The sequence below is a fragment of the Anomaloglossus baeobatrachus genome, unplaced genomic scaffold (genome assembly GCF_048569485.1).
Source record: "Anomaloglossus baeobatrachus isolate aAnoBae1 unplaced genomic scaffold, aAnoBae1.hap1 Scaffold_4288, whole genome shotgun sequence".
Lineage (NCBI taxonomy): Eukaryota > Metazoa > Chordata > Amphibia > Anura > Aromobatidae > Anomaloglossus > Anomaloglossus baeobatrachus.
Genome location: NW_027443623.1, coordinates 17,036 through 39,342, shown reverse-complemented (window position 1 = coordinate 39,342; position 22,307 = coordinate 17,036). Strand labels below are relative to the sequence as shown.

The following is a 22,307-nucleotide window of genomic DNA, read 5'->3' as shown; positions in this document are numbered from 1 at the left end:
TAAGAACAGATACTACACTTGATCTTAGCCAAAAGGCCGAGAAGCGATAACCAGAATTGGTTTGGGCCTCGAGTGGCACCCTGGCCTATGCCGGACACATCTTAGGGAGAGAGAGCGAGAGGGAGACAAACCCACGCCTACACAAGACATTTTGTCACCCAAGCCAACCCTTGAAAAGGCTGCTTTGCAGAGCCAAAACAAGAAGAATGGTGCGTTTTGCAGCCGCCGCCCACTGCAATGAATCTGAATAACTCCTCCTTTAGGGCGCAAGCAACTCCCCTCCCCCTTGCAGTCTTTCCAATTCACGATACAAAAAGACGGACAGGACAGGTTGCCTGACTTTCCGTCACTGCCACCCTTTGCCATCCTTACCCGTAGAAAGCCCTTTCATCATCCCCAAACCCTAATCTTTTCCCTTTCCTTCCCAGCCCCCAAACCCTGCCCTCTGTACCTTTCTCACCACCCGCTTCCCTTCTCCTGTCATCCCCCTACCACCCGGGAAAAAAAGAGATTGCCCCCTCCTTCCACTAGCCCACCCTCCCACCCAAAGAACAACTTCTTCTGCGCAGCTTGTTTTCTAGGCAGCAGCGCTATTGTGATGTCATCGGGGGGCATTGTGACAAGCCGCCAGTGTTCCGTCTCTTCATGTTGTGCACAGTTCAAACGGAAAATACATCAACAGGCAGACTACAGAAAAGCTTACTATCAAAGGTTAGAGGGGGGCTTTCTCAGAGGGCTTTTTACAGTTTTTCTATTCCCAATTAGCCGTTTAAGTGTACTTATTGAAAGTAGTAATTCTTTCATAGGCCGCCCTTTCTTAGTATTTGACGTTCCTTATATTGCGGTATGAGGCTTCGCAGTAGGTTGCAAACATTCATCACCCATGACTGTCCCCAATTGAGCTCAGAAGCTCAATGTCTATCATGACCTCTCTTTTAGAATGTCCAAGAGCAAGCAAACTATTCCTCCAGGAGAGGGCGCCAACAGACTACTAAAGAGATCATCATTACTCAAAGAAAACCCCAAAAACCAATGCATGATAGGAATAAACAGGTAACTTTCTTTGGAGTGGAAGCGGAGAGATCGCACCAGATGCCAATTCTAGATGTTATCACACCTGTGGTCACTGCAGCAGCAGGTGAATCCACTTTGTCCAAAAGGGATCTATTCCATTCAATTGCAAATGATCTAGATAAGACAGAGAACTGCAGCACGGGGACATAGCCGAGTTGGTCAGGTTGAGTGGTGATGAGTTTGCTATTTGGATGAATAAAGAAAGTCAAAAGTGTGAAAGATAAAAAACAAAAGGAGGAAGTGTGAAAAGTGAATGGGCCAAATTGAGGTGCATATGAAGACGTATGCTTTCTTCCAATTCATTAAATCGGGCTAATATGAATCAGGTGAATTGAGTTCTGCTTTTGGAAACTGGGTTAAGAAGGGGTGCACCGTTCCTGGAGGTACTGCAATACCAGGTCAATGCGTGGAGTGGACAGAGCAAGCTCTTTTTCCATCTCCCTGTTCTAAAAATCCATTTAATATATGGTCCCCAGATAGGGGACGTATCAGATATTAAACTGATAAGAACAGATACTACACTTGATCTTAGCCAAAAGGCCGAGAAGCGATAACCAGAATTGGTTTGGGCCTCGAGTGGCACCCTGGCCTATGCCGGACACATCTTAGGGAGAGAGAGCGAGAGGGAGACAAACCCACGCCTACACAAGACATTTTGTCACCCAAGCCAACCCTTGAAAAGGCTGCTTTGCAGAGCCAAAACAAGAAGAATGGTGCGTTTTGCAGCCGCCGCCCACTGCAATGAATCTGAATAACTCCTCCTTTAGGGCGCAAGCAACTCCCCTCCCCCTTGCAGTCTTTCCAATTCACGATACAAAAAGACGGACAGGACAGGTTGCCTGACTTTCCGTCACTGCCACCCTTTGCCATCCTTACCCGTAGAAAGCCCTTTCATCATCCCCAAACCCTAATCTTTTCCCTTTCCTTCCCAGCCCCCAAACCCTGCCCTCTGTACCTTTCTCACCACCCGCTTCCCTTCTCCTGTCATCCCCCTACCACCCGGGAAAAAAAGAGATTGCCCCCTCCTTCCACTAGCCCACCCTCCCACCCAAAGAACAACTTCTTCTGCGCAGCTTGTTTTCTAGGCAGCAGCGCTATTGTGATGTCATCGGGGGGCATTGTGACAAGCCGCCAGTGTTCCGTCTCTTCATGTTGTGCACAGTTCAAACGGAAAATACATCAACAGGCAGACTACAGAAAAGCTTACTATCAAAGGTTAGAGGGGGGCTTTCTCAGAGGGCTTTTTACAGTTTTTCTATTCCCAATTAGCCGTTTAAGTGTACTTATTGAAAGTAGTAATTCTTTCATAGGCCGCCCTTTCTTAGTATTTGACGTTCCTTATATTGCGGTATGAGGCTTCGCAGTAGGTTGCAAACATTCATCACCCATGACTGTCCCCAATTGAGCTCAGAAGCTCAATGTCTATCATGACCTCTCTTTTAGAATGTCCAAGAGCAAGCAAACTATTCCTCCAGGAGAGGGCGCCAACAGACTACTAAAGAGATCATCATTACTCAAAGAAAACCCCAAAAACCAATGCATGATAGGAATAAACAGGTAACTTTCTTTGGAGTGGAAGCGGAGAGATCGCACCAGATGCCAATTCTAGATGTTATCACACCTGTGGTCACTGCAGCAGCAGGTGAATCCACTTTGTCCAAAAGGGATCTATTCCATTCAATGATCTAGATAAGACAGAGAACTGCAGCACGGGGACATAGCCGAGTTGGTCAGGTTGAGTGGTGATGAGTTTGCTATTTGGATGAATAAAGAAAGTCAAAAGTGTGAAAGATAAAAAACAAAAGGAGGAAGTGTGAAAAGTGAATGGGCCAAATTGAGGTGCATATGAAGACGTATGCTTTCTTCCAATTCATTAAATCGGGCTAATATGAATCAGGTGAATTGAGTTCTGCTTTTGGAAACTGGGTTAAGAAGGGGTGCACCGTTCCTGGAGGTACTGCAATACCAGGTCAATGCGTGGAGTGGACAGAGCAAGCTCTTTTTCCATCTCCCTGTTCTAAAAATCCATTTAATATATGGTCCCCAGATAGGGGACGTATCAGATATTAAACTGATAAGAACAGATACTACACTTGATCTTAGCCAAAAGGCCGAGAAGCGATAACCAGAATTGGTTTGGGCCTCGAGTGGCACCCTGGCCTATGCCGGACACATCTTAGGGAGAGAGAGCGAGAGGGAGACAAACCCACGCCTACACAAGACATTTTGTCACCCAAGCCAACCCTTGAAAAGGCTGCTTTGCAGAGCCAAAACAAGAAGAATGGTGCGTTTTGCAGCCGCCGCCCACTGCAATGAATCTGAATAACTCCTCCTTTAGGGCGCAAGCAACTCCCCTCCCCCTTGCAGTCTTTCCAATTCACGATACAAAAAGACGGACAGGACAGGTTGCCTGACTTTCCGTCACTGCCACCCTTTGCCATCCTTACCCGTAGAAAGCCCTTTCATCATCCCCAAACCCTAATCTTTTCCCTTTCCTTCCCAGCCCCCAAACCCTGCCCTCTGTACCTTTCTCACCACCCGCTTCCCTTCTCCTGTCATCCCCCTACCACCCGGGAAAAAAAGAGATTGCCCCCTCCTTCCACTAGCCCACCCTCCCACCCAAAGAACAACTTCTTCTGCGCAGCTTGTTTTCTAGGCAGCAGCGCTATTGTGATGTCATCGGGGGGCATTGTGACAAGCCGCCAGTGTTCCGTCTCTTCATGTTGTGCACAGTTCAAACGGAAAATACATCAACAGGCAGACTACAGAAAAGCTTACTATCAAAGGTTAGAGGGGGGCTTTCTCAGAGGGCTTTTTACAGTTTTTCTATTCCCAATTAGCCGTTTAAGTGTACTTATTGAAAGTAGTAATTCTTTCATAGGCCGCCCTTTCTTAGTATTTGACGTTCCTTATATTGCGGTATGAGGCTTCGCAGTAGGTTGCAAACATTCATCACCCATGACTGTCCCCAATTGAGCTCAGAAGCTCAATGTCTATCATGACCTCTCTTTTAGAATGTCCAAGAGCAAGCAAACTATTCCTCCAGGAGAGGGCGCCAACAGACTACTAAAGAGATCATCATTACTCAAAGAAAACCCCAAAAACCAATGCATGATAGGAATAAACAGGTAACTTTCTTTGGAGTGGAAGCGGAGAGATCGCACCAGATGCCAATTCTAGATGTTATCACACCTGTGGTCACTGCAGCAGCAGGTGAATCCACTTTGTCCAAAAGGGATCTATTCCATTCAATTGCAAATGATCTAGATAAGACAGAGAACTGCAGCACGGGGACATAGCCGAGTTGGTCAGGTTGAGTGGTGATGAGTTTGCTATTTGGATGAATAAAGAAAGTCAAAAGTGTGAAAGATAAAAAACAAAAGGAGGAAGTGTGAAAAGTGAATGGGCCAAATTGAGGTGCATATGAAGACGTATGCTTTCTTCCAATTCATTAAATCGGGCTAATATGAATCAGGTGAATTGAGTTCTGCTTTTGGAAACTGGGTTAAGAAGGGGTGCACCGTTCCTGGAGGTACTGCAATACCAGGTCAATGCGTGGAGTGGACAGAGCAAGCTCTTTTTCCATCTCCCTGTTCTAAAAATCCATTTAATATATGGTCCCCAGATAGGGGACGTATCAGATATTAAACTGATAAGAACAGATACTACACTTGATCTTAGCCAAAAGGCCGAGAAGCGATAACCAGAATTGGTTTGGGCCTCGAGTGGCACCCTGGCCTATGCCGGACACATCTTAGGGAGAGAGAGCGAGAGGGAGACAAACCCACGCCTACACAAGACATTTTGTCACCCAAGCCAACCCTTGAAAAGGCTGCTTTGCAGAGCCAAAACAAGAAGAATGGTGCGTTTTGCAGCCGCCGCCCACTGCAATGAATCTGAATAACTCCTCCTTTAGGGCGCAAGCAACTCCCCTCCCCCTTGCAGTCTTTCCAATTCACGATACAAAAAGACGGACAGGACAGGTTGCCTGACTTTCCGTCACTGCCACCCTTTGCCATCCTTACCCGTAGAAAGCCCTTTCATCATCCCCAAACCCTAATCTTTTCCCTTTCCTTCCCAGCCCCCAAACCCTGCCCTCTGTACCTTTCTCACCACCCGCTTCCCTTCTCCTGTCATCCCCCTACCACCCGGGAAAAAAAGAGATTGCCCCCTCCTTCCACTAGCCCACCCTCCCACCCAAAGAACAACTTCTTCTGCGCAGCTTGTTTTCTAGGCAGCAGCGCTATTGTGATGTCATCGGGGGGCATTGTGACAAGCCGCCAGTGTTCCGTCTCTTCATGTTGTGCACAGTTCAAACGGAAAATACATCAACAGGCAGACTACAGAAAAGCTTACTATCAAAGGTTAGAGGGGGGCTTTCTCAGAGGGCTTTTTACAGTTTTTCTATTCCCAATTAGCCGTTTAAGTGTACTTATTGAAAGTAGTAATTCTTTCATAGGCCGCCCTTTCTTAGTATTTGACGTTCCTTATATTGCGGTATGAGGCTTCGCAGTAGGTTGCAAACATTCATCACCCATGACTGTCCCCAATTGAGCTCAGAAGCTCAATGTCTATCATGACCTCTCTTTTAGAATGTCCAAGAGCAAGCAAACTATTCCTCCAGGAGAGGGCGCCAACAGACTACTAAAGAGATCATCATTACTCAAAGAAAACCCCAAAAACCAATGCATGATAGGAATAAACAGGTAACTTTCTTTGGAGTGGAAGCGGAGAGATCGCACCAGATGCCAATTCTAGATGTTATCACACCTGTGGTCACTGCAGCAGCAGGTGAATCCACTTTGTCCAAAAGGGATCTATTCCATTCAATTGCAAATGATCTAGATAAGACAGAGAACTGCAGCACGGGGACATAGCCGAGTTGGTCAGGTTGAGTGGTGATGAGTTTGCTATTTGGATGAATAAAGAAAGTCAAAAGTGTGAAAGATAAAAAACAAAAGGAGGAAGTGTGAAAAGTGAATGGGCCAAATTGAGGTGCATATGAAGACGTATGCTTTCTTCCAATTCATTAAATCGGGCTAATATGAATCAGGTGAATTGAGTTCTGCTTTTGGAAACTGGGTTAAGAAGGGGTGCACCGTTCCTGGAGGTACTGCAATACCAGGTCAATGCGTGGAGTGGACAGAGCAAGCTCTTTTTCCATCTCCCTGTTCTAAAAATCCATTTAATATATGGTCCCCAGATAGGGGACGTATCAGATATTAAACTGATAAGAACAGATACTACACTTGATCTTAGCCAAAAGGCCGAGAAGCGATAACCAGAATTGGTTTGGGCCTCGAGTGGCACCCTGGCCTATGCCGGACACATCTTAGGGAGAGAGAGCGAGAGGGAGACAAACCCACGCCTACACAAGACATTTTGTCACCCAAGCCAACCCTTGAAAAGGCTGCTTTGCAGAGCCAAAACAAGAAGAATGGTGCGTTTTGCAGCCGCCGCCCACTGCAATGAATCTGAATAACTCCTCCTTTAGGGCGCAAGCAACTCCCCTCCCCCTTGCAGTCTTTCCAATTCACGATACAAAAAGACGGACAGGACAGGTTGCCTGACTTTCCGTCACTGCCACCCTTTGCCATCCTTACCCGTAGAAAGCCCTTTCATCATCCCCAAACCCTAATCTTTTCCCTTTCCTTCCCAGCCCCCAAACCCTGCCCTCTGTACCTTTCTCACCACCCGCTTCCCTTCTCCTGTCATCCCCCTACCACCCGGGAAAAAAAGAGATTGCCCCCTCCTTCCACTAGCCCACCCTCCCACCCAAAGAACAACTTCTTCTGCGCAGCTTGTTTTCTAGGCAGCAGCGCTATTGTGATGTCATCGGGGGGCATTGTGACAAGCCGCCAGTGTTCCGTCTCTTCATGTTGTGCACAGTTCAAACGGAAAATACATCAACAGGCAGACTACAGAAAAGCTTACTATCAAAGGTTAGAGGGGGGCTTTCTCAGAGGGCTTTTTACAGTTTTTCTATTCCCAATTAGCCGTTTAAGTGTACTTATTGAAAGTAGTAATTCTTTCATAGGCCGCCCTTTCTTAGTATTTGACGTTCCTTATATTGCGGTATGAGGCTTCGCAGTAGGTTGCAAACATTCATCACCCATGACTGTCCCCAATTGAGCTCAGAAGCTCAATGTCTATCATGACCTCTCTTTTAGAATGTCCAAGAGCAAGCAAACTATTCCTCCAGGAGAGGGCGCCAACAGACTACTAAAGAGATCATCATTACTCAAAGAAAACCCCAAAAACCAATGCATGATAGGAATAAACAGGTAACTTTCTTTGGAGTGGAAGCGGAGAGATCGCACCAGATGCCAATTCTAGATGTTATCACACCTGTGGTCACTGCAGCAGCAGGTGAATCCACTTTGTCCAAAAGGGATCTATTCCATTCAATTGCAAATGATCTAGATAAGACAGAGAACTGCAGCACGGGGACATAGCCGAGTTGGTCAGGTTGAGTGGTGATGAGTTTGCTATTTGGATGAATAAAGAAAGTCAAAAGTGTGAAAGATAAAAAACAAAAGGAGGAAGTGTGAAAAGTGAATGGGCCAAATTGAGGTGCATATGAAGACGTATGCTTTCTTCCAATTCATTAAATCGGGCTAATATGAATCAGGTGAATTGAGTTCTGCTTTTGGAAACTGGGTTAAGAAGGGTGTGCACCGTTCCTGGAGGTACTGCAATACCAGGTCAATGCGTGGAGTGGACAGAGCAAGCTCTTTTTCCATCTCCCTGTTCTAAAAATCCATTTAATATATGGTCCCCAGATAGGGGACGTATCAGATATTAAACTGATAAGAACAGATACTACACTTGATCTTAGCCAAAAGGCCGAGAAGCGATAACCAGAATTGGTTTGGGCCTCGAGTGGCACCCTGGCCTATGCCGGACACATCTTAGGGAGAGAGAGCGAGAGGGAGACAAACCCACGCCTACACAAGACATTTTGTCACCCAAGCCAACCCTTGAAAAGGCTGCTTTGCAGAGCCAAAACAAGAAGAATGGTGCGTTTTGCAGCCGCCGCCCACTGCAATGAATCTGAATAACTCCTCCTTTAGGGCGCAAGCAACTCCCCTCCCCCTTGCAGTCTTTCCAATTCACGATACAAAAAGACGGACAGGACAGGTTGCCTGACTTTCCGTCACTGCCACCCTTTGCCATCCTTACCCGTAGAAAGCCCTTTCATCATCCCCAAACCCTAATCTTTTCCCTTTCCTTCCCAGCCCCCAAACCCTGCCCTCTGTACCTTTCTCACCACCCGCTTCCCTTCTCCTGTCATCCCCCTACCACCCGGGAAAAAAAGAGATTGCCCCCTCCTTCCACTAGCCCACCCTCCCACCCAAAGAACAACTTCTTCTGCGCAGCTTGTTTTCTAGGCAGCAGCGCTATTGTGATGTCATCGGGGGGCATTGTGACAAGCCGCCAGTGTTCCGTCTCTTCATGTTGTGCACAGTTCAAACGGAAAATACATCAACAGGCAGACTACAGAAAAGCTTACTATCAAAGGTTAGAGGGGGGCTTTCTCAGAGGGCTTTTTACAGTTTTTCTATTCCCAATTAGCCGTTTAAGTGTACTTATTGAAAGTAGTAATTCTTTCATAGGCCGCCCTTTCTTAGTATTTGACGTTCCTTATATTGCGGTATGAGGCTTCGCAGTAGGTTGCAAACATTCATCACCCATGACTGTCCCCAATTGAGCTCAGAAGCTCAATGTCTATCATGACCTCTCTTTTAGAATGTCCAAGAGCAAGCAAACTATTCCTCCAGGAGAGGGCGCCAACAGACTACTAAAGAGATCATCATTACTCAAAGAAAACCCCAAAAACCAATGCATGATAGGAATAAACAGGTAACTTTCTTTGGAGTGGAAGCGGAGAGATCGCACCAGATGCCAATTCTAGATGTTATCACACCTGTGGTCACTGCAGCAGCAGGTGAATCCACTTTGTCCAAAAGGGATCTATTCCATTCAATTGCAAATGATCTAGATAAGACAGAGAACTGCAGCACGGGGACATAGCCGAGTTGGTCAGGTTGAGTGGTGATGAGTTTGCTATTTGGATGAATAAAGAAAGTCAAAAGTGTGAAAGATAAAAAACAAAAGGAGGAAGTGTGAAAAGTGAATGGGCCAAATTGAGGTGCATATGAAGACGTATGCTTTCTTCCAATTCATTAAATCGGGCTAATATGAATCAGGTGAATTGAGTTCTGCTTTTGGAAACTGGGTTAAGAAGGGGTGCACCGTTCCTGGAGGTACTGCAATACCAGGTCAATGCGTGGAGTGGACAGAGCAAGCTCTTTTTCCATCTCCCTGTTCTAAAAATCCATTTAATATATGGTCCCCAGATAGGGGACGTATCAGATATTAAACTGATAAGAACAGATACTACACTTGATCTTAGCCAAAAGGCCGAGAAGCGATAACCAGAATTGGTTTGGGCCTCGAGTGGCACCCTGGCCTATGCCGGACACATCTTAGGGAGAGAGAGCGAGAGGGAGACAAACCCACGCCTACACAAGACATTTTGTCACCCAAGCCAACCCTTGAAAAGGCTGCTTTGCAGAGCCAAAACAAGAAGAATGGTGCGTTTTGCAGCCGCCGCCCACTGCAATGAATCTGAATAACTCCTCCTTTAGGGCGCAAGCAACTCCCCTCCCCCTTGCAGTCTTTCCAATTCACGATACAAAAAGACGGACAGGACAGGTTGCCTGACTTTCCGTCACTGCCACCCTTTGCCATCCTTACCCGTAGAAAGCCCTTTCATCATCCCCAAACCCTAATCTTTTCCCTTTCCTTCCCAGCCCCCAAACCCTGCCCTCTGTACCTTTCTCACCACCCGCTTCCCTTCTCCTGTCATCCCCCTACCACCCGGGAAAAAAAGAGATTGCCCCCTCCTTCCACTAGCCCACCCTCCCACCCAAAGAACAACTTCTTCTGCGCAGCTTGTTTTCTAGGCAGCAGCGCTATTGTGATGTCATCGGGGGGCATTGTGACAAGCCGCCAGTGTTCCGTCTCTTCATGTTGTGCACAGTTCAAACGGAAAATACATCAACAGGCAGACTACAGAAAAGCTTACTATCAAAGGTTAGAGGGGGGCTTTCTCAGAGGGCTTTTTACAGTTTTTCTATTCCCAATTAGCCGTTTAAGTGTACTTATTGAAAGTAGTAATTCTTTCATAGGCCGCCCTTTCTTAGTATTTGACGTTCCTTATATTGCGGTATGAGGCTTCGCAGTAGGTTGCAAACATTCATCACCCATGACTGTCCCCAATTGAGCTCAGAAGCTCAATGTCTATCATGACCTCTCTTTTAGAATGTCCAAGAGCAAGCAAACTATTCCTCCAGGAGAGGGCGCCAACAGACTACTAAAGAGATCATCATTACTCAAAGAAAACCCCAAAAACCAATGCATGATAGGAATAAACAGGTAACTTTCTTTGGAGTGGAAGCGGAGAGATCGCACCAGATGCCAATTCTAGATGTTATCACACCTGTGGTCACTGCAGCAGCAGGTGAATCCACTTTGTCCAAAAGGGATCTATTCCATTCAATTGCAAATGATCTAGATAAGACAGAGAACTGCAGCACGGGGACATAGCCGAGTTGGTCAGGTTGAGTGGTGATGAGTTTGCTATTTGGATGAATAAAGAAAGTCAAAAGTGTGAAAGATAAAAAACAAAAGGAGGAAGTGTGAAAAGTGAATGGGCCAAATTGAGGTGCATATGAAGACGTATGCTTTCTTCCAATTCATTAAATCGGGCTAATATGAATCAGGTGAATTGAGTTCTGCTTTTGGAAACTGGGTTAAGAAGGGGTGCACCGTTCCTGGAGGTACTGCAATACCAGGTCAATGCGTGGAGTGGACAGAGCAAGCTCTTTTTCCATCTCCCTGTTCTAAAAATCCATTTAATATATGGTCCCCAGATAGGGGACGTATCAGATATTAAACTGATAAGAACAGATACTACACTTGATCTTAGCCAAAAGGCCGAGAAGCGATAACCAGAATTGGTTTGGGCCTCGAGTGGCACCCTGGCCTATGCCGGACACATCTTAGGGAGAGAGAGCGAGAGGGAGACAAACCCACGCCTACACAAGACATTTTGTCACCCAAGCCAACCCTTGAAAAGGCTGCTTTGCAGAGCCAAAACAAGAAGAATGGTGCGTTTTGCAGCCGCCGCCCACTGCAATGAATCTGAATAACTCCTCCTTTAGGGCGCAAGCAACTCCCCTCCCCCTTGCAGTCTTTCCAATTCACGATACAAAAAGACGGACAGGACAGGTTGCCTGACTTTCCGTCACTGCCACCCTTTGCCATCCTTACCCGTAGAAAGCCCTTTCATCATCCCCAAACCCTAATCTTTTCCCTTTCCTTCCCAGCCCCCAAACCCTGCCCTCTGTACCTTTCTCACCACCCGCTTCCCTTCTCCTGTCATCCCCCTACCACCCGGGAAAAAAAGAGATTGCCCCCTCCTTCCACTAGCCCACCCTCCCACCCAAAGAACAACTTCTTCTGCGCAGCTTGTTTTCTAGGCAGCAGCGCTATTGTGATGTCATCGGGGGGCATTGTGACAAGCCGCCAGTGTTCCGTCTCTTCATGTTGTGCACAGTTCAAACGGAAAATACATCAACAGGCAGACTACAGAAAAGCTTACTATCAAAGGTTAGAGGGGGGCTTTCTCAGAGGGCTTTTTACAGTTTTTCTATTCCCAATTAGCCGTTTAAGTGTACTTATTGAAAGTAGTAATTCTTTCATAGGCCGCCCTTTCTTAGTATTTGACGTTCCTTATATTGCGGTATGAGGCTTCGCAGTAGGTTGCAAACATTCATCACCCATGACTGTCCCCAATTGAGCTCAGAAGCTCAATGTCTATCATGACCTCTCTTTTAGAATGTCCAAGAGCAAGCAAACTATTCCTCCAGGAGAGGGCGCCAACAGACTACTAAAGAGATCATCATTACTCAAAGAAAACCCCAAAAACCAATGCATGATAGGAATAAACAGGTAACTTTCTTTGGAGTGGAAGCGGAGAGATCGCACCAGATGCCAATTCTAGATGTTATCACACCTGTGGTCACTGCAGCAGCAGGTGAATCCACTTTGTCCAAAAGGGATCTATTCCATTCAATTGCAAATGATCTAGATAAGACAGAGAACTGCAGCACGGGGACATAGCCGAGTTGGTCAGGTTGAGTGGTGATGAGTTTGCTATTTGGATGAATAAAGAAAGTCAAAAGTGTGAAAGATAAAAAACAAAAGGAGGAAGTGTGAAAAGTGAATGGGCCAAATTGAGGTGCATATGAAGACGTATGCTTTCTTCCAATTCATTAAATCGGGCTAATATGAATCAGGTGAATTGAGTTCTGCTTTTGGAAACTGGGTTAAGAAGGGGTGCACCGTTCCTGGAGGTACTGCAATACCAGGTCAATGCGTGGAGTGGACAGAGCAAGCTCTTTTTCCATCTCCCTGTTCTAAAAATCCATTTAATATATGGTCCCCAGATAGGGGACGTATCAGATATTAAACTGATAAGAACAGATACTACACTTGATCTTAGCCAAAAGGCCGAGAAGCGATAACCAGAATTGGTTTGGGCCTCGAGTGGCACCCTGGCCTATGCCGGACACATCTTAGGGAGAGAGAGCGAGAGGGAGACAAACCCACGCCTACACAAGACATTTTGTCACCCAAGCCAACCCTTGAAAAGGCTGCTTTGCAGAGCCAAAACAAGAAGAATGGTGCGTTTTGCAGCCGCCGCCCACTGCAATGAATCTGAATAACTCCTCCTTTAGGGCGCAAGCAACTCCCCTCCCCCTTGCAGTCTTTCCAATTCACGATACAAAAAGACGGACAGGACAGGTTGCCTGACTTTCCGTCACTGCCACCCTTTGCCATCCTTACCCGTAGAAAGCCCTTTCATCATCCCCAAACCCTAATCTTTTCCCTTTCCTTCCCAGCCCCCAAACCCTGCCCTCTGTACCTTTCTCACCACCCGCTTCCCTTCTCCTGTCATCCCCCTACCACCCGGGAAAAAAAGAGATTGCCCCCTCCTTCCACTAGCCCACCCTCCCACCCAAAGAACAACTTCTTCTGCGCAGCTTGTTTTCTAGGCAGCAGCGCTATTGTGATGTCATCGGGGGGCATTGTGACAAGCCGCCAGTGTTCCGTCTCTTCATGTTGTGCACAGTTCAAACGGAAAATACATCAACAGGCAGACTACAGAAAAGCTTACTATCAAAGGTTAGAGGGGGGCTTTCTCAGAGGGCTTTTTACAGTTTTTCTATTCCCAATTAGCCGTTTAAGTGTACTTATTGAAAGTAGTAATTCTTTCATAGGCCGCCCTTTCTTAGTATTTGACGTTCCTTATATTGCGGTATGAGGCTTCGCAGTAGGTTGCAAACATTCATCACCCATGACTGTCCCCAATTGAGCTCAGAAGCTCAATGTCTATCATGACCTCTCTTTTAGAATGTCCAAGAGCAAGCAAACTATTCCTCCAGGAGAGGGCGCCAACAGACTACTAAAGAGATCATCATTACTCAAAGAAAACCCCAAAAACCAATGCATGATAGGAATAAACAGGTAACTTTCTTTGGAGTGGAAGCGGAGAGATCGCACCAGATGCCAATTCTAGATGTTATCACACCTGTGGTCACTGCAGCAGCAGGTGAATCCACTTTGTCCAAAAGGGATCTATTCCATTCAATTGCAAATGATCTAGATAAGACAGAGAACTGCAGCACGGGGACATAGCCGAGTTGGTCAGGTTGAGTGGTGATGAGTTTGCTATTTGGATGAATAAAGAAAGTCAAAAGTGTGAAAGATAAAAAACAAAAGGAGGAAGTGTGAAAAGTGAATGGGCCAAATTGAGGTGCATATGAAGACGTATGCTTTCTTCCAATTCATTAAATCGGGCTAATATGAATCAGGTGAATTGAGTTCTGCTTTTGGAAACTGGGTTAAGAAGGGGTGCACCGTTCCTGGAGGTACTGCAATACCAGGTCAATGCGTGGAGTGGACAGAGCAAGCTCTTTTTCCATCTCCCTGTTCTAAAAATCCATTTAATATATGGTCCCCAGATAGGGGACGTATCAGATATTAAACTGATAAGAACAGATACTACACTTGATCTTAGCCAAAAGGCCGAGAAGCGATAACCAGAATTGGTTTGGGCCTCGAGTGGCACCCTGGCCTATGCCGGACACATCTTAGGGAGAGAGAGCGAGAGGGAGACAAACCCACGCCTACACAAGACATTTTGTCACCCAAGCCAACCCTTGAAAAGGCTGCTTTGCAGAGCCAAAACAAGAAGAATGGTGCGTTTTGCAGCCGCCGCCCACTGCAATGAATCTGAATAACTCCTCCTTTAGGGCGCAAGCAACTCCCCTCCCCCTTGCAGTCTTTCCAATTCACGATACAAAAAGACGGACAGGACAGGTTGCCTGACTTTCCGTCACTGCCACCCTTTGCCATCCTTACCCGTAGAAAGCCCTTTCATCATCCCCAAACCCTAATCTTTTCCCTTTCCTTCCCAGCCCCCAAACCCTGCCCTCTGTACCTTTCTCACCACCCGCTTCCCTTCTCCTGTCATCCCCCTACCACCCGGGAAAAAAAGAGATTGCCCCCTCCTTCCACTAGCCCACCCTCCCACCCAAAGAACAACTTCTTCTGCGCAGCTTGTTTTCTAGGCAGCAGCGCTATTGTGATGTCATCGGGGGGCATTGTGACAAGCCGCCAGTGTTCCGTCTCTTCATGTTGTGCACAGTTCAAACGGAAAATACATCAACAGGCAGACTACAGAAAAGCTTACTATCAAAGGTTAGAGGGGGGCTTTCTCAGAGGGCTTTTTACAGTTTTTCTATTCCCAATTAGCCGTTTAAGTGTACTTATTGAAAGTAGTAATTCTTTCATAGGCCGCCCTTTCTTAGTATTTGACGTTCCTTATATTGCGGTATGAGGCTTCGCAGTAGGTTGCAAACATTCATCACCCATGACTGTCCCCAATTGAGCTCAGAAGCTCAATGTCTATCATGACCTCTCTTTTAGAATGTCCAAGAGCAAGCAAACTATTCCTCCAGGAGAGGGCGCCAACAGACTACTAAAGAGATCATCATTACTCAAAGAAAACCCCAAAAACCAATGCATGATAGGAATAAACAGGTAACTTTCTTTGGAGTGGAAGCGGAGAGATCGCACCAGATGCCAATTCTAGATGTTATCACACCTGTGGTCACTGCAGCAGCAGGTGAATCCACTTTGTCCAAAAGGGATCTATTCCATTCAATTGCAAATGATCTAGATAAGACAGAGAACTGCAGCACGGGGACATAGCCGAGTTGGTCAGGTTGAGTGGTGATGAGTTTGCTATTTGGATGAATAAAGAAAGTCAAAAGTGTGAAAGATAAAAAACAAAAGGAGGAAGTGTGAAAAGTGAATGGGCCAAATTGAGGTGCATATGAAGACGTATGCTTTCTTCCAATTCATTAAATCGGGCTAATATGAATCAGGTGAATTGAGTTCTGCTTTTGGAAACTGGGTTAAGAAGGGGTGCACCGTTCCTGGAGGTACTGCAATACCAGGTCAATGCGTGGAGTGGACAGAGCAAGCTCTTTTTCCATCTCCCTGTTCTAAAAATCCATTTAATATATGGTCCCCAGATAGGGGACGTATCAGATATTAAACTGATAAGAACAGATACTACACTTGATCTTAGCCAAAAGGCCGAGAAGCGATAACCAGAATTGGTTTGGGCCTCGAGTGGCACCCTGGCCTATGCCGGACACATCTTAGGGAGAGAGAGCGAGAGGGAGACAAACCCACGCCTACACAAGACATTTTGTCACCCAAGCCAACCCTTGAAAAGGCTGCTTTGCAGAGCCAAAACAAGAAGAATGGTGCGTTTTGCAGCCGCCGCCCACTGCAATGAATCTGAATAACTCCTCCTTTAGGGCGCAAGCAACTCCCCTCCCCCTTGCAGTCTTTCCAATTCACGATACAAAAAGACGGACAGGACAGGTTGCCTGACTTTCCGTCACTGCCACCCTTTGCCATCCTTACCCGTAGAAAGCCCTTTCATCATCCCCAAACCCTAATCTTTTCCCTTTCCTTCCCAGCCCCCAAACCCTGCCCTCTGTACCTTTCTCACCACCCGCTTCCCTTCTCCTGTCATCCCCCTACCACCCGGGAAAAAAAGAGATTGCCCCCTCCTTCCACTAGCCCACCCTCCCACCCAAAGAACAACTTCTTCTGCGCAGCTTGTTTTCTAGGCAGCAGCGCTATTGTGATGTCATCGGGGGGCATTGTGACAAGCCGCCAGTGTTCCGTCTCTTCATGTTGTGCACAGTTCAAACGGAAAATACATCAACAGGCAGACTACAGAAAAGCTTACTATCAAAGGTTAGAGGGGGGCTTTCTCAGAGGGCTTTTTACAGTTTTTCTATTCCCAATTAGCCGTTTAAGTGTACTTATTGAAAGTAGTAATTCTTTCATAGGCCGCCCTTTCTTAGTATTTGACGTTCCTTATATTGCGGTATGAGGCTTCGCAGTAGGTTGCAAACATTCATCACCCATGACTGTCCCCAATTGAGCTCAGAAGCTCAATGTCTATCATGACCTCTCTTTTAGAATGTCCAAGAGCAAGCAAACTATTCCTCCAGGAGAGGGCGCCAACAGACTACTAAAGAGATCATCATTACTCAAAGAAAACCCCAAAAACCAATGCATGATAGGAATAAACAGGTAACTTTCTTTGGAGTGGAAGCGGAGAGATCGCACCAGATGCCAATTCTAGATGTTATCACACCTGTGGTCACTGCAGCAGCAGGTGAATCCACTTTGTCCAAAAGGGATCTATTCCATTCAATTGCAAATGATCTAGATAAGACAGAGAACTGCAGCACGGGGACATAGCCGAGTTGGTCAGGTTGAGTGGTGATGAGTTTGCTATTTGGATGAATAAAGAAAGTCAAAAGTGTGAAAGATAAAAAACAAAAGGAGGAAGTGTGAAAAGTGAATGGGCCAAATTGAGGTGCATATGAAGACGTATGCTTTCTTCCAATTCATTAAATCGGGCTAATATGAATCAGGTGAATTGAGTTCTGCTTTTGGAAACTGGGTTAAGAAGGGGTGCACCGTTCCTGGAGGTACTGCAATACCAGGTCAATGCGTGGAGTGGACAGAGCAAGCTCTTTTTCCATCTCCCTGTTCTAAAAATCCATTTAATATATGGTCCCCAGATAGGGGACGTATCAGATATTAAACTGATAAGAACAGATACTACACTTGATCTTAGCCAAAAGGCCGAGAAGCGATAACCAGAATTGGTTTGGGCCTCGAGTGGCACCCTGGCCTATGCCGGACACATCTTAGGGAGAGAGAGCGAGAGGGAGACAAACCCACGCCTACACAAGACATTTTGTCACCCAAGCCAACCCTTGAAAAGGCTGCTTTGCAGAGCCAAAACAAGAAGAATGGTGCGTTTTGCAGCCGCCGCCCACTGCAATGAATCTGAATAACTCCTCCTTTAGGGCGCAAGCAACTCCCCTCCCCCTTGCAGTCTTTCCAATTCACGATACAAAAAGACGGACAGGACAGGTTGCCTGACTTTCCGTCACTGCCACCCTTTGCCATCCTTACCCGTAGAAAGCCCTTTCATCATCCCCAAACCCTAATCTTTTCCCTTTCCTTCCCAGCCCCCAAACCCTGCCCTCTGTACCTTTCTCACCACCCGCTTCCCTTCTCCTGTCATCCCCCTACCACCCGGGAAAAAAAGAGATTGCCCCCTCCTTCCACTAGCCCACCCTCCCACCCAAAGAACAACTTCTTCTGCGCAGCTTGTTTTCTAGGCAGCAGCGCTATTGTGATGTCATCGGGGGGCATTGTGACAAGCCGCCAGTGTTCCGTCTCTTCATGTTGTGCACAGTTCAAACGGAAAATACATCAACAGGCAGACTACAGAAAAGCTTACTATCAAAGGTTAGAGGGGGGCTTTCTCAGAGGGCTTTTTACAGTTTTTCTATTCCCAATTAGCCGTTTAAGTGTACTTATTGAAAGTAGTAATTCTTTCATAGGCCGCCCTTTCTTAGTATTTGACGTTCCTTATATTGCGGTATGAGGCTTCGCAGTAGGTTGCAAACATTCATCACCCATGACTGTCCCCAATTGAGCTCAGAAGCTCAATGTCTATCATGACCTCTCTTTTAGAATGTCCAAGAGCAAGCAAACTATTCCTCCAGGAGAGGGCGCCAACAGACTACTAAAGAGATCATCATTACTCAAAGAAAACCCCAAAAACCAATGCATGATAGGAATAAACAGGTAACTTTCTTTGGAGTGGAAGCGGAGAGATCGCACCAGATGCCAATTCTAGATGTTATCACACCTGTGGTCACTGCAGCAGCAGGTGAATCCACTTTGTCCAAAAGGGATCTATTCCATTCAATTGCAAATGATCTAGATAAGACAGAGAACTGCAGCACGGGGACATAGCCGAGTTGGTCAGGTTGAGTGGTGATGAGTTTGCTATTTGGATGAATAAAGAAAGTCAAAAGTGTGAAAGATAAAAAACAAAAGGAGGAAGTGTGAAAAGTGAATGGGCCAAATTGAGGTGCATATGAAGACGTATGCTTTCTTCCAATTCATTAAATCGGGCTAATATGAATCAGGTGAATTGAGTTCTGCTTTTGGAAACTGGGTTAAGAAGGGGTGCACCGTTCCTGGAGGTACTGCAATACCAGGTCAATGCGTGGAGTGGACAGAGCAAGCTCTTTTTCCATCTCCCTGTTCTAAAAATCCATTTAATATATGGTCCCCAGATAGGGGACGTATCAGATATTAAACTGATAAGAACAGATTTTGATTTAATGAAGCTTTCCAAAGCACCACAAAAAATGCATGACCGAAGTCACACCAAAAACAGTGCAAAGGCTAGGATTCGTGTGGACCCCACCGTGAGGAGAGGGTCCCCAAAAATCAACCCCGTCCCTCCGAGCCAGAAGGCCACAGCAAGGGTCAGGGATCTTCGGTGCTCCCCCAAGCCGAAGCCTGGTTGAGCCTTGTCGTTGCTCCCAGCGTCCACCCAGGCATCTTACCCAAGTGGAGTAGAGAGCTACTAGTTGTTGGTTTCGCAGCCGAAACTGCCCGGACCGTCAACCGGTGTTGGTTTCTCAGCCCAAGGCTAACCGGACCTCCAACCGGGTGTTGGTTTCTCAGCCGAAGCTGACCCAGACCTCCAACCGGGTGTTGGTTTCTCAGCCGAAGCTGACCCAGACCTCCAACCGGGTGTTGGTTTCTCAGCCGAAGCTGACCCAGACCTCCAACCGGGTGTTAGTTTCTCAGCCCAAAGCTGACCAGACCTCCGACCGGGATTATAAAAATTTCCCTTCCTAGCCAGAAGGCCGGGATAGGATAATATGCTCAAAAAGTATGAAAAGGCAAGGTACGGTGTGCTACAGAGCCCAAGGCTTGCCGGGGTCCCAAGCCAGCAAGCTCAGACTCACTCCAGGGTCGTCAGTCCTGGGGCACGTTGTACCATAGCCCCCCACCCTTACTCAGTCTAATAGCCTCGATCCTGGTAGGGCCATGTTTTCCTCTAGATGAATATACTATCCACCCAGAGTACTAGCAAGCGCAACCTTCCAGTGTGCATTGTATCATTGTACTAAGGTGGCCTGGAGCTTAAACCACCTCTTCGAACAACACTACACTTGATCTTAGCCAAAAGGCCGAGAAGCGATAACCAGAATTGGTTTGGGCCTCGAGTGGCACCCTGGCCTATGCCGGACACATCTTAGGGAGAGAGAGCGAGAGGGAGACAAACCCACGCCTACACAAGACATTTTGTCACCCAAGCCAACCCTTGAAAAGGCTGCTTTGCAGAGCCAAAACAAGAAGAATGGTGCGTTTTGCAGCCGCCGCCCACTGCAATGAATCTGAATAACTCCTCCTTTAGGGCGCAAGCAACTCCCCTCCCCCTTGCAGTCTTTCCAATTCACGATACAAAAAGACGGACAGGACAGGTTGCCTGACTTTCCGTCACTGCCACCCTTTGCCATCCTTACCCGTAGAAAGCCCTTTCATCATCCCCAAACCCTAATCTTTTCCCTTTCCTTCCCAGCCCCCAAACCCTGCCCTCTGTACCTTTCTCACCACCCGCTTCCCTTCTCCTGTCATCCCCCTACCACCCGGGAAAAAAAGAGATTGCCCCCTCCTTCCACTAGCCCACCCTCCCACCCAAAGAACAACTTCTTCTGCGCAGCTTGTTTTCTAGGCAGCAGCGCTATTGTGATGTCATCGGGGGGCATTGTGACAAGCCGCCAGTGTTCCGTCTCTTCATGTTGTGCACAGTTCAAACGGAAAATACATCAACAGGCAGACTACAGAAAAGCTTACTATCAAAGGTTAGAGGGGGGCTTTCTCAGAGGGCTTTTTACAGTTTTTCTATTCCCAATTAGCCGTTTAAGTGTACTTATTGAAAGTAGTAATTCTTTCATAGGCCGCCCTTTCTTAGTATTTGACGTTCCTTATATTGCGGTATGAGGCTTCGCAGTAGGTTGCAAACATTCATCACCCATGACTGTCCCCAATTGAGCTCAGAAGCTCAATGTCTATCATGACCTCTCTTTTAGAATGTCCAAGAGCAAGCAAACTATTCCTCCAGGAGAGGGCGCCAACAGACTACTAAAGAGATCATCATTACTCAAAGAAAACCCCAAAAACCAATGCATGATAGGAATAAACAGGTAACTTTCTTTGGAGTGGAAGCGGAGAGATCGCACCAGATGCCAATTCTAGATGTTATCACACCTGTGGTCACTGCAGCAGCAGGTGAATCCACTTTGTCCAAAAGGGATCTATTCCATTCAATTGCAAATGATCTAGATAAGACAGAGAACTGCAGCACGGGGACATAGCCGAGTTGGTCAGGTTGAGTGGTGATGAGTTTGCTATTTGGATGAATAAAGAAAGTCAAAAGTGTGAAAGATAAAAAACAAAAGGAGGAAGTGTGAAAAGTGAATGGGCCAAATTGAGGTGCATATGAAGACGTATGCTTTCTTCCAATTCATTAAATCGGGCTAATATGAATCAGGTGAATTGAGTTCTGCTTTTGGAAACTGGGTTAAGAAGGGGTGCACCGTTCCTGGAGGTACTGCAATACCAGGTCAATGCGTGGAGTGGACAGAGCAAGCTCTTTTTCCATCTCCCTGTTCTAAAAATCCATTTAATATATGGTCCCCAGATAGGGGACGTATCAGATATTAAACTGATAAGAACAGATACTACACTTGATCTTAGCCAAAAGGCCGAGAAGCGATAACCAGAATTGGTTTGGGCCTCGAGTGGCACCCTGGCCTATGCCGGACACATCTTAGGGAGAGAGAGCGAGAGGGAGACAAACCCACGCCTACACAAGACATTTTGTCACCCAAGCCAACCCTTGAAAAGGCTGCTTTGCAGAGCCAAAACAAGAAGAATGGTGCGTTTTGCAGCCGCCGCCCACTGCAATGAATCTGAATAACTCCTCCTTTAGGGCGCAAGCAACTCCCCTCCCCCTTGCAGTCTTTCCAATTCACGATACAAAAAGACGGACAGGACAGGTTGCCTGACTTTCCGTCACTGCCACCCTTTGCCATCCTTACCCGTAGAAAGCCCTTTCATCATCCCCAAACCCTAATCTTTTCCCTTTCCTTCCCAGCCCCCAAACCCTGCCCTCTGTACCTTTCTCACCACCCGCTTCCCTTCTCCTGTCATCCCCCTACCACCCGGGAAAAAAAGAGATTGCCCCCTCCTTCCACTAGCCCACCCTCCCACCCAAAGAACAACTTCTTCTGCGCAGCTTGTTTTCTAGGCAGCAGCGCTATTGTGATGTCATCGGGGGGCATTGTGACAAGCCGCCAGTGTTCCGTCTCTTCATGTTGTGCACAGTTCAAACGGAAAATACATCAACAGGCAGACTACAGAAAAGCTTACTATCAAAGGTTAGAGGGGGGCTTTCTCAGAGGGCTTTTTACAGTTTTTCTATTCCCAATTAGCCGTTTAAGTGTACTTATTGAAAGTAGTAATTCTTTCATAGGCCGCCCTTTCTTAGTATTTGACGTTCCTTATATTGCGGTATGAGGCTTCGCAGTAGGTTGCAAACATTCATCACCCATGACTGTCCCCAATTGAGCTCAGAAGCTCAATGTCTATCATGACCTCTCTTTTAGAATGTCCAAGAGCAA

The 22,307-nt window shown here is 46.7% G+C and overlaps 13 non-coding genes and 1 pseudogene across 13 annotated transcripts; all 14 read right to left on the bottom strand.

Moving 5' to 3' along the window:
- On the bottom strand, window positions 1-48 carry LOC142279288 (U2 spliceosomal RNA; annotated as a pseudogene; the record flags this gene model as incomplete).
- A 1,387-nt stretch (window positions 49-1,435) lies between these two features.
- Window positions 1,436-1,626, bottom strand: LOC142279283 (U2 spliceosomal RNA). Its single transcript, XR_012741957.1, has one exon. It is a non-coding gene; the product is annotated as a U2 spliceosomal RNA (small nuclear RNA).
- Window positions 1,627-3,006: 1,380 nt separating this feature from the next.
- LOC142279282 (U2 spliceosomal RNA) lies at window positions 3,007-3,197 on the bottom strand. Its single transcript, XR_012741956.1, has one exon. It is a non-coding gene; the product is annotated as a U2 spliceosomal RNA (small nuclear RNA).
- A 1,387-nt stretch (window positions 3,198-4,584) lies between these two features.
- On the bottom strand, window positions 4,585-4,775 carry LOC142279281 (U2 spliceosomal RNA). Its single transcript, XR_012741955.1, has one exon. It is a non-coding gene; the product is annotated as a U2 spliceosomal RNA (small nuclear RNA).
- A 1,387-nt stretch (window positions 4,776-6,162) lies between these two features.
- On the bottom strand, window positions 6,163-6,353 carry LOC142279280 (U2 spliceosomal RNA). The gene has a single exon (XR_012741954.1). It is a non-coding gene; the product is annotated as a U2 spliceosomal RNA (small nuclear RNA).
- Window positions 6,354-7,741: 1,388 nt separating this feature from the next.
- LOC142279284 (U2 spliceosomal RNA) lies at window positions 7,742-7,932 on the bottom strand. The gene has a single exon (XR_012741958.1). It is a non-coding gene; the product is annotated as a U2 spliceosomal RNA (small nuclear RNA).
- A 1,387-nt stretch (window positions 7,933-9,319) lies between these two features.
- On the bottom strand, window positions 9,320-9,510 carry LOC142279277 (U2 spliceosomal RNA). Its single transcript, XR_012741952.1, has one exon. It is a non-coding gene; the product is annotated as a U2 spliceosomal RNA (small nuclear RNA).
- A 1,387-nt stretch (window positions 9,511-10,897) lies between these two features.
- Window positions 10,898-11,088, bottom strand: LOC142279276 (U2 spliceosomal RNA). Its single transcript, XR_012741951.1, has one exon. It is a non-coding gene; the product is annotated as a U2 spliceosomal RNA (small nuclear RNA).
- A 1,387-nt stretch (window positions 11,089-12,475) lies between these two features.
- LOC142279275 (U2 spliceosomal RNA) lies at window positions 12,476-12,666 on the bottom strand. The gene has a single exon (XR_012741950.1). It is a non-coding gene; the product is annotated as a U2 spliceosomal RNA (small nuclear RNA).
- Window positions 12,667-14,053: 1,387 nt separating this feature from the next.
- LOC142279274 (U2 spliceosomal RNA) lies at window positions 14,054-14,244 on the bottom strand. Its single transcript, XR_012741949.1, has one exon. It is a non-coding gene; the product is annotated as a U2 spliceosomal RNA (small nuclear RNA).
- Window positions 14,245-15,631: 1,387 nt separating this feature from the next.
- On the bottom strand, window positions 15,632-15,822 carry LOC142279273 (U2 spliceosomal RNA). The gene has a single exon (XR_012741948.1). It is a non-coding gene; the product is annotated as a U2 spliceosomal RNA (small nuclear RNA).
- A 1,387-nt stretch (window positions 15,823-17,209) lies between these two features.
- Window positions 17,210-17,400, bottom strand: LOC142279272 (U2 spliceosomal RNA). Its single transcript, XR_012741947.1, has one exon. It is a non-coding gene; the product is annotated as a U2 spliceosomal RNA (small nuclear RNA).
- Window positions 17,401-18,787: 1,387 nt separating this feature from the next.
- On the bottom strand, window positions 18,788-18,983 carry LOC142279287 (U2 spliceosomal RNA). Its single transcript, XR_012741961.1, has one exon. It is a non-coding gene; the product is annotated as a U2 spliceosomal RNA (small nuclear RNA).
- A 2,227-nt stretch (window positions 18,984-21,210) lies between these two features.
- LOC142279271 (U2 spliceosomal RNA) lies at window positions 21,211-21,401 on the bottom strand. The gene has a single exon (XR_012741946.1). It is a non-coding gene; the product is annotated as a U2 spliceosomal RNA (small nuclear RNA).
- Window positions 21,402-22,307: the final 906 nt, after the last annotated feature.